Below are 8,227 nucleotides of genomic sequence, written 5' to 3' on the forward strand. Positions count from 1 at the left end.
GTCCAAGATCTTTTAAACAAGCAGATGTCCAAGCTACTCGTAAGTTAAGCTACTATAGTCCTAGATCTTTTAAACAAGCAGATGTCCAAGCTACTCGTAAGTTAGGCTACTGTAGTCCAAGATCTTTTAAACAAGCAGATGTCCAAGCTACTCGTAAGTTAGGCTACTGTAGTCCAAGATCTTTTAAACAAGCAAATGTCCAAGCTACTCGTAAGTTAAGCTACTATAGTCCAAGATCTTTTAAACAAGCAAATGTCCAAGCTATTCGTAAGTTAAGTTACTATAGTCCTAGATCTTTTAAACAAGCAGATGTGCAAGCTACTCGTAAGTCAAGCTACTATAGTCCAAGATCTTTTAAACAAGCAGATGTCCAAGCTATTCGTAAGTTAAGTTACTATAGTCCTAGATCTTTTAAACAAGCAGATGTGCAAGCTACTCGTAAGTCAAGCTACTATAGTCCAAGATCTTTTAAACAAGCATATGTCCAAGCTACTCGTAAGTTAAGCTACTAGAGTCCAAGATCTTTTAAACAAGCATATGTCCAAGCTACTCGTAAGTTAAGCTACTATAGTCCAAGATCTTTTAAACAAGCAGATGTCTAAGCTAGTCGTAAGTCAAGCTAGTATAGTTCAAGATCTTTTAAACAAGCAGATGTCCAAGCTACTCGTAAGTTAAGTTACTAGAGTCCATGATCTTTTAAACAAGCAGATGTCCAAGCTACTCGTAAGTTAAGGTACTATATTCCAAGATCTTTTAAACAATTAGATGTCCAAGCTACTCGTAAGTTAAGCTACTATAGTCCAAGATCTTTTAAACAAGCAAATGTCCAAGCTATTCGTAATTTAAGCTAATATAGTCCAGGATCTGGGTAGCATTTTTAAAACTGATTACTATAAAGTTAATTTTTCATGAGTAGCTTTATCGTGATCAGACGTCCAACTTTTATATGTACAAAAGTTCTAAATCTGGTAGCTAACAGAGTAACTAGGTAATGTAGAAGTATTCACCATATTTAATTAGTATGTTGTAGTTATTCGCAAATCTCTTCTTTACTCGTAGGTACTCTTTTTCCCTGTTTCTTTCTTTTTAACCGACTTCAAAAAACGGAGGAGGTTATCAATTCGTCGGAATCTTTTTTTTTTTCGGCGGTACCAAGTTAATGATGTATTAATTCAAGCCGTTTAAATCATAAAGATTTTAACTGGATTTTCAGTCATTTCTTTAACACAATTTCTTCAACAGTTTGTTTTTAATGGTAAAAAAAGAATATTACATAAAAAATACGCGCGAAAACCATAACCCTTCTTGCAGACGGGTATTGCCTCTAATATTATTAAGTTGCGAGTGTTAATAATTAACCAGATAATAAAGGAGGTATTACATTCAGCGACGGGAAATGTTCACTAAACAATAAATTTCAACTAGCAGCAGCGAGCGGTGGCAGCTCTATAATTGGACTGAGAGAACATGAGTTCATTTAAGCTATGATAACAAAAGAGGGGTACAGCAATACGTGGAGATCCTCGTCCGGTCTATTAGTTACCCGTCTTATTTCCTTGAGTAATATTTCTAGGTATACTTTATATACAGAGTAAATTTGATTTTAAGTTTTCGACTAACTATTATCACCATTATTTTATAATTTTTTTTATTCTCTCATTTGTTTATTACTTCTTTTTTTTAATTTTTAACAATATAAGTATAAAATACAAAACATTATTAAAAATGTATAAAAAAAATTCACCCTCCCGCTGCGGGACATTTGAGTGTCCAAGCAACCGGTGGTCAGGGCTCCAGAGTGAGGGACCTCCTCACAATACGCGCCGTCTCAAGAATCACTGCCTATCCGACTCTTGATCCAACAGTTAAGCGAAAGCTTCTTATGGTGTTGGTCGAAGGTTTTCGCTATAAGACCATTGACTGAAACAACTATCGGAACAATAATAGTTGACTCAACATTCCACATGGCGGTAATCTCGTGAGCAAGGTCCAAGTATTTTGATACTTTTTCCTTTTCGGCTTTAACCAGATTTATATATATATTTATATTTATTTCTTATAATATTATTAACCTGACGTTTCGAAAGTGCTTGTAAACTAAGCCTAATTGAAATAAATAGATATTGCCTGCCACTATGCAAAATGGCGTAGTTAAGGTAATTTTGTTGAAATAACTATGTTAGATTATAACAAAAACTTATTTTTTTATTATTAGTTTCTTTATTAGGATGTCTGACAGCTGATATCACTTGTTAGCGATAAATATGATGTAAATATTTTGTATTTTTTCTATGTTCTTTGTGGTTTACAATAAAATTTAATTTCATTTAAATAACTTAAACATGATGAACAATATGTATTGACCAATTATTTGAATGGTACACCGAGATGGGTTATTATGTAATAACCCTGCAGTCCAATGTTATACCGCCATGCATAGGAGTGATAAGGTGCCAGTTTCCAAAAGTGTACTAAATAAATTAACAAAGATCTACAAAACTTAAAACTTCGTTGGAAGAAGAAAACACAAACAGGTAACTAAGATTGCACCAAACTAAACTAATAAAGTAGTAAAATATATAATAAGTTTTTGCTGTGTAGATCTGAGTAAAAACACAATGAATAAAATGCTAATATTTTAACTGTTATCTGCACTGTCACTGCACTCATAAAATACTAAAGTATTCTTGTCTCAGAATACAGAAAACACCAGAAACCACATCCAATCGGCATTATAAAGCTCATGTATTGTGTTAAGAGATATGTACTGTACCTGTATAGCTGTATAACACGGCTTACACATAGACTACAGGCCCTTGAACAAAAATTACATGTGAAATGAACCAACGTGAATATCGCTTAGAAGGCTGTTACTATATCAGAAAATAACTCTGAGCACTATGCCGTCATTTCTGAGCGGTACAGGTGAGTACGCGAGTGAAGAGTAAGGCTCGCGACCCTTATATTCTGTATCTGTATATGTGTACAAAACGAATTGCACCAATGCCCTATTTTGCTTCTGCAATTGTCGACAGTTAAAAGTCTGTTCTGACTTCCGGCACCACCATTTTAGTACGGCACTAGGATTTTCGACATTTATTTTTAATCATCTTTAACACTATAACAAAGCAGTACAATTATAATTAGTCGTAATTCATCATTTGTACCTGAGAAATTCCATTTACTCGCGTACTCACCACTGTACCGCTCAGAAATGACGGCTTAGTGTTCAGAGTTATTTTCTGATATAGTAACAGCCTTCTAAGCGTTATTCACGTTGAGTCATTTCACAGGTAATTTTTGTTCAAGGGCTTGTAGTCTAACAGTCTAATCGCTTGTTCGTGAAATTACACAAAAAAAGTAATTTCAACGGCTTCATTCCTATAATAGATCACACCTTCTGGTGTTTTCTGTGTTCTGAGATTCTTGCATGGCTAGGTTTCGGTGGTGAAGTTGGTCAATTGCGATTAGGTTACATTTCGTAAATTATTAACTAATTTATTTATGATAGTTAATGATTATGACTATGATGATGATTGATGATATAACTTACATGATATCGGTATAAAGTAGCGCAAAATAAAATAATAAAAATACCGCTCAATCCAGCTATGAAATATTTTACAAATACATTTATTAGTGACAGTCAGGTGACACTTTTTTGAAAGGGCCTTCAAAAAATTACTTTGAAATCTTTATCGTCTTAATTCGTAGATAGAGAATGTAAGTTTATACCTGTTTATACTCTGTCTATGTTTTGATTGTATTTTATGGACTACGAGTAAGAGCCTGTACTCTGGCTAGACTTCTCTTCACTATAATGTCAAAGTTTCTTCTCTTAATTAATTAAAATTGAAAGATTGTCTCTCGTTCCATAGATAAGTAAGGTAGGCAGTTATGTATAGTTATAAGTCTGGTAGCAAGTTTCAAGGGTCCAGGCTTTTAACTGACCAATAAAAAACTCCACTTTCAAATCAAAAAATATAAAAAATATTTGTTCAAGTAAGTCACGAACTTGTGATCGTTGTATGTAGGGTTAAGGGATCCCTTGATAGTTAACTAAAACTCCCCTTTTCCACTCAAGTCACTCTCCCAAGTAACCCATAAAGAATTACACAACAAGAAATGCTCGAACGCCATGAGAATACTGAAGCCGACCGTACAACGAGCGCGTTATATCGCAAGTTATTCCCACCAACAGATCGGTACCCCTCTCTAACTCCCTACTCTTTAGGGAAACAAGTCGCGCCACCTAGCGTCGGCACGAGCAAAGAGATCGAGCGACGTCATATCCGTCTCAAACTACTATTTCCTACAATACAATACCTCCACATTAAAACTGTTACGAAACACCTCAGCGGCTTAGGTTGCACTTAGCACTTTCCACCTCCACAATAATATGTCTAATGAAATTTGTCTCGGCCCACAAATATGTCTAGACTCGTAAATTATTCTCTTCAAGTAGATATAGCTCGTGAGAAGGCACGTCTACAGGACCGAGTGACCCAGATATTTTAACATGACAATAAAGCACACGACATCGCCTCAAAACGAGTTGTCCACACATTGCATTTATAAATAGTTACGTTAATTGTCCACCATTCGTCCCGGAGAAAGTCCCTTTGACGCGCAGGTCGACCAACTTACGTGTGCTGTTTAGAAACACGATATAATTTATAACTCTATTTTATTATAATGTAATAAACTCTAGTTTATAGAAATCCATGTGTAACCCAAGTGCTGAGTTATGTTGGTCGGGTTGTAAAATTACAAAGTTACAATTTAGTGACAGCAAAGGTTTATAGTCCTTATGGCTGTATGTTAAAGACACTTTTTGCTGCTGTAACATCGGGCTATGGAGATGTTAATTCTAGGGTTGCCAACATTTCTTTCGGTAAGTATAGTAGTACTATTTTTCAGACGATTGTAGCTTATTTATTTTTCCAAGAACTATAAATATTTATTTACACTATTTAACATTATGTTTAATAAAATAAAGCGTCACACATTAAATTTTTAATTTCATAAATAAATTTTTAATTTCATAACAATAAAAAGTTAATTTATCATTTGTTTGACTAAATATCGGATAAGTTCATATGTGCATTCATATATCTTATTTTTTTATTAACAGTACATTACGCAGACCCAAAAAACAATACAATCAAAAATCTATACATATAAATCAAAGTCATCGACTGCGCCTGTCTGTTTACGATAAACTCGAAAACTACAGTGTGCCTAGTGAGAGTTTTCAATATTTTCATACTGTTACTATCGCGTTAACGTAAATGCGAATTAATATGGAATTGAAACAGTTGTGCAATAGTGCTACTAGATGGCGCTGTTTCAATTCCTTAGAAATTAGCGTTTACGTTAACGCGATAGTACCAGTGTCAAACTGCCACTAGGCCCTCTGAAATGATTTTCTCACGGTTTTCAACAATTGATAGAGAGATAGAAAGATTAATGAAAAAGTTTTGAGTATAAAATTTTATACAGAGATATATATGATATATGGATATGGCATTGCTAAGCGGGGTATTGGAGTGGGGTTTAGATTTGTTTTTCTCTTCGCCTGCTGAATTTCACAGAACTTTTAGCAGATACGTACAAGTAATGTAGGAATTATAGATAGTTTATATAAACACATTAGGTTAAGCCTGTAATGTTTTTATATATATATATATGTATAAAATAAATAAATAAAGTTTGTGGTGTAGGCGGTAAACTATGGACCGAACCGATTTTGAAAATTCTTGTATCACAAAAAAGCCACGTAATTTGTTAGTCATAAATTATATTTTATTCCTGTATTCCCATGGGTGAACGGAGACTATGTGGATGAAACTACAATACATTTTAGTACGCTTGGCAACCCTAGTTAATGCCTACTCTTTGCGTTGTCTCCAGGCGAAATGAATTCAGCACAATGCAGGCTCCACAACACTGTGGATGCTTTATTTGAACGTTGTCCAGTGCGGAGTGCGTTTAGTTTCATATTCTGCATGAATGCGCGTTTTACAACAATGCTAACTGGATGTACAATGCAGTGAATTTAATTTCAACCGGGATTGCTATTTGCTTTGATAACGTGCTTCACTGAATACACGGCCGATTCGATGATAAAACTGTATGTTACATTGCTACAAAGTCATGCAGTGTACCAGTTTGTAAGGTAGTTAAATGTATGTAGGTATGTAGTGCTTATACATATAAGATACTAGCCGACGCCGCGCGGTTTCACCCGCGTGGTTCCCGTTCCCGTGAAAATATGGAAATAATATATAGCCTATAACCTTCCTCGATAAATGGGCTATCTAAAACTGAAAGAATTTTTCAAATCGGGCCAGTAGTTCCTGTGATTAGCGCGTTCAAGCAAACAAACTCTTCTAATAATATATTCAGCTTCAGCTTTAGCTTTATAATATAAGCATAGATATGGGCGACTGAGCTATGTTTGGGAATATTTTTTTAAACTGTTATTATGCTTAGACAATGGTATAATATTATTTCTGGTATATTATCTACGCTCAGGGATTGAATGGTAACGTAGTGGTACTGTGTTTAACATTTATTACAATGTTTGTACATATAACGCCATTAGGCCTAAGCTTTGTTAAGGTATATAGCACAATCGGAAATATTGCTCTCTCTTTCATTGCGTTGGGACGAAAGAGCTGGGAACGGGACTATTCCGTCGCTATTGGTAATTGTAAAGTAAAATTACATACATTAATTAAAACATAATTAATTAAAATCTATTTGTTGAAGTCCTTAACCAATATAGTTACGATAAGTGAGAAATGTATTGAATCTGATACAAAGGATACGAAAAGAAAAAGGATGCAAGCAGCCAGCCGTGACGTCACGCTTTACATTAGATGTCGTTCTGCTTCGAGTCGAGAACACGAATCATGCAAGTTAGATAGCCAAGATAGCTAAGATATTTTGGTAATGGTAGATTACGATTACATTAACTCTTTAGCTTTATAGTATTCGTATAGATGACGTATGTCCAATTGTCCATCTATAGTGGTGGGTCGACCAACAGCCGAAGGTACTGCATTTTCGGTGTTGAATCGCCAAATATTTTTCATTTACAGTTAAATATTATGAAACAGATATATAAAGGTACGCGTCGAATTCGAAAAAGCGAAAAGATAATATGTAAGGGCCATACATCACTCTACACTTATTAAAATGGTAATACAAACGCTACAGATTTTTCAAAGCGAATGTTTCTTGAATCTTAAAAGAGATGAGAAAGGGGTAATCTCCCTAAAGATCAAAGGAATGAAGGAATCATACATTTAAACAATAATTGGAATAGTTCTTTTACAAAATATCTCGTACGTTTTTGTGAATAAATAAAAACCTTCATACTAAACTTTGAGATGAAAAATGATATCGTATCCAATATAATCACGTCCTGGTTTCGCGTGTGTCAGAATTATTTTGAACTTTAGAAAGCATTTTCGCGTCTCAACCATGTGGGGAGGCAATTTATCATTCTCATTTCGGTACTTTTTTTAGATTACCTCCAAGAACATAAATTCACCTGCCACGTACATTATGTTTTGGAATTTATTATACGTTCATTCAGACAAAATTACTCTATATATCTCGTATGGCATATGAAATGTGTGACGAACTTTGACGCTTATTCGACCTCATAAAGCTCCTAGGAAACTTTAGCTGGGAATACTGGAATAGTGCTAATTTACAAGTTCGTGCATTAACTCATCTAGGTTTTATAGTGCATTTCCTCAATGCAGTTGAAGTTGGAAAAGTTGGTGTATTTATAGCTTTATATATTTACTTGGTACTAGCGGATGCCCGCGATTTCGTCCGCGTGGAACTCATATTTGTACTTTCCTAACATTTCCCCTTACGTCCGAGCTTAGTACTTGCTAGATTTACTCGTAGAAACTGCACGAAAATCGGTCTATTAAATTCTTGAATAACCAAACAGAGAATCACATCTACCAACATTTACCACAATAGTAGGTAAAAGTAAGGTTCTTAAAATTATTAGTAAGATAGCTACGTGCGATTATCGATCGCTAAATTATAAAATGTATATTTTTCTCTGGGTGGGAAGGAAATGACAAAACTTTTGATTTTTGGTAAAAAAGGTACTTTTTGACAGAATGAACAAACAGAGTCTTATTCATAATTAATAACCCTTATTCGTCGTCGTCGTCGTCATCAACCCATATTCGGC

The sequence above is a fragment of the Bicyclus anynana genome, chromosome 13 (assembly GCF_947172395.1).
Source record: "Bicyclus anynana chromosome 13, ilBicAnyn1.1, whole genome shotgun sequence".
In the NCBI taxonomy this organism is placed as follows: domain Eukaryota; kingdom Metazoa; phylum Arthropoda; class Insecta; order Lepidoptera; family Nymphalidae; genus Bicyclus; species Bicyclus anynana.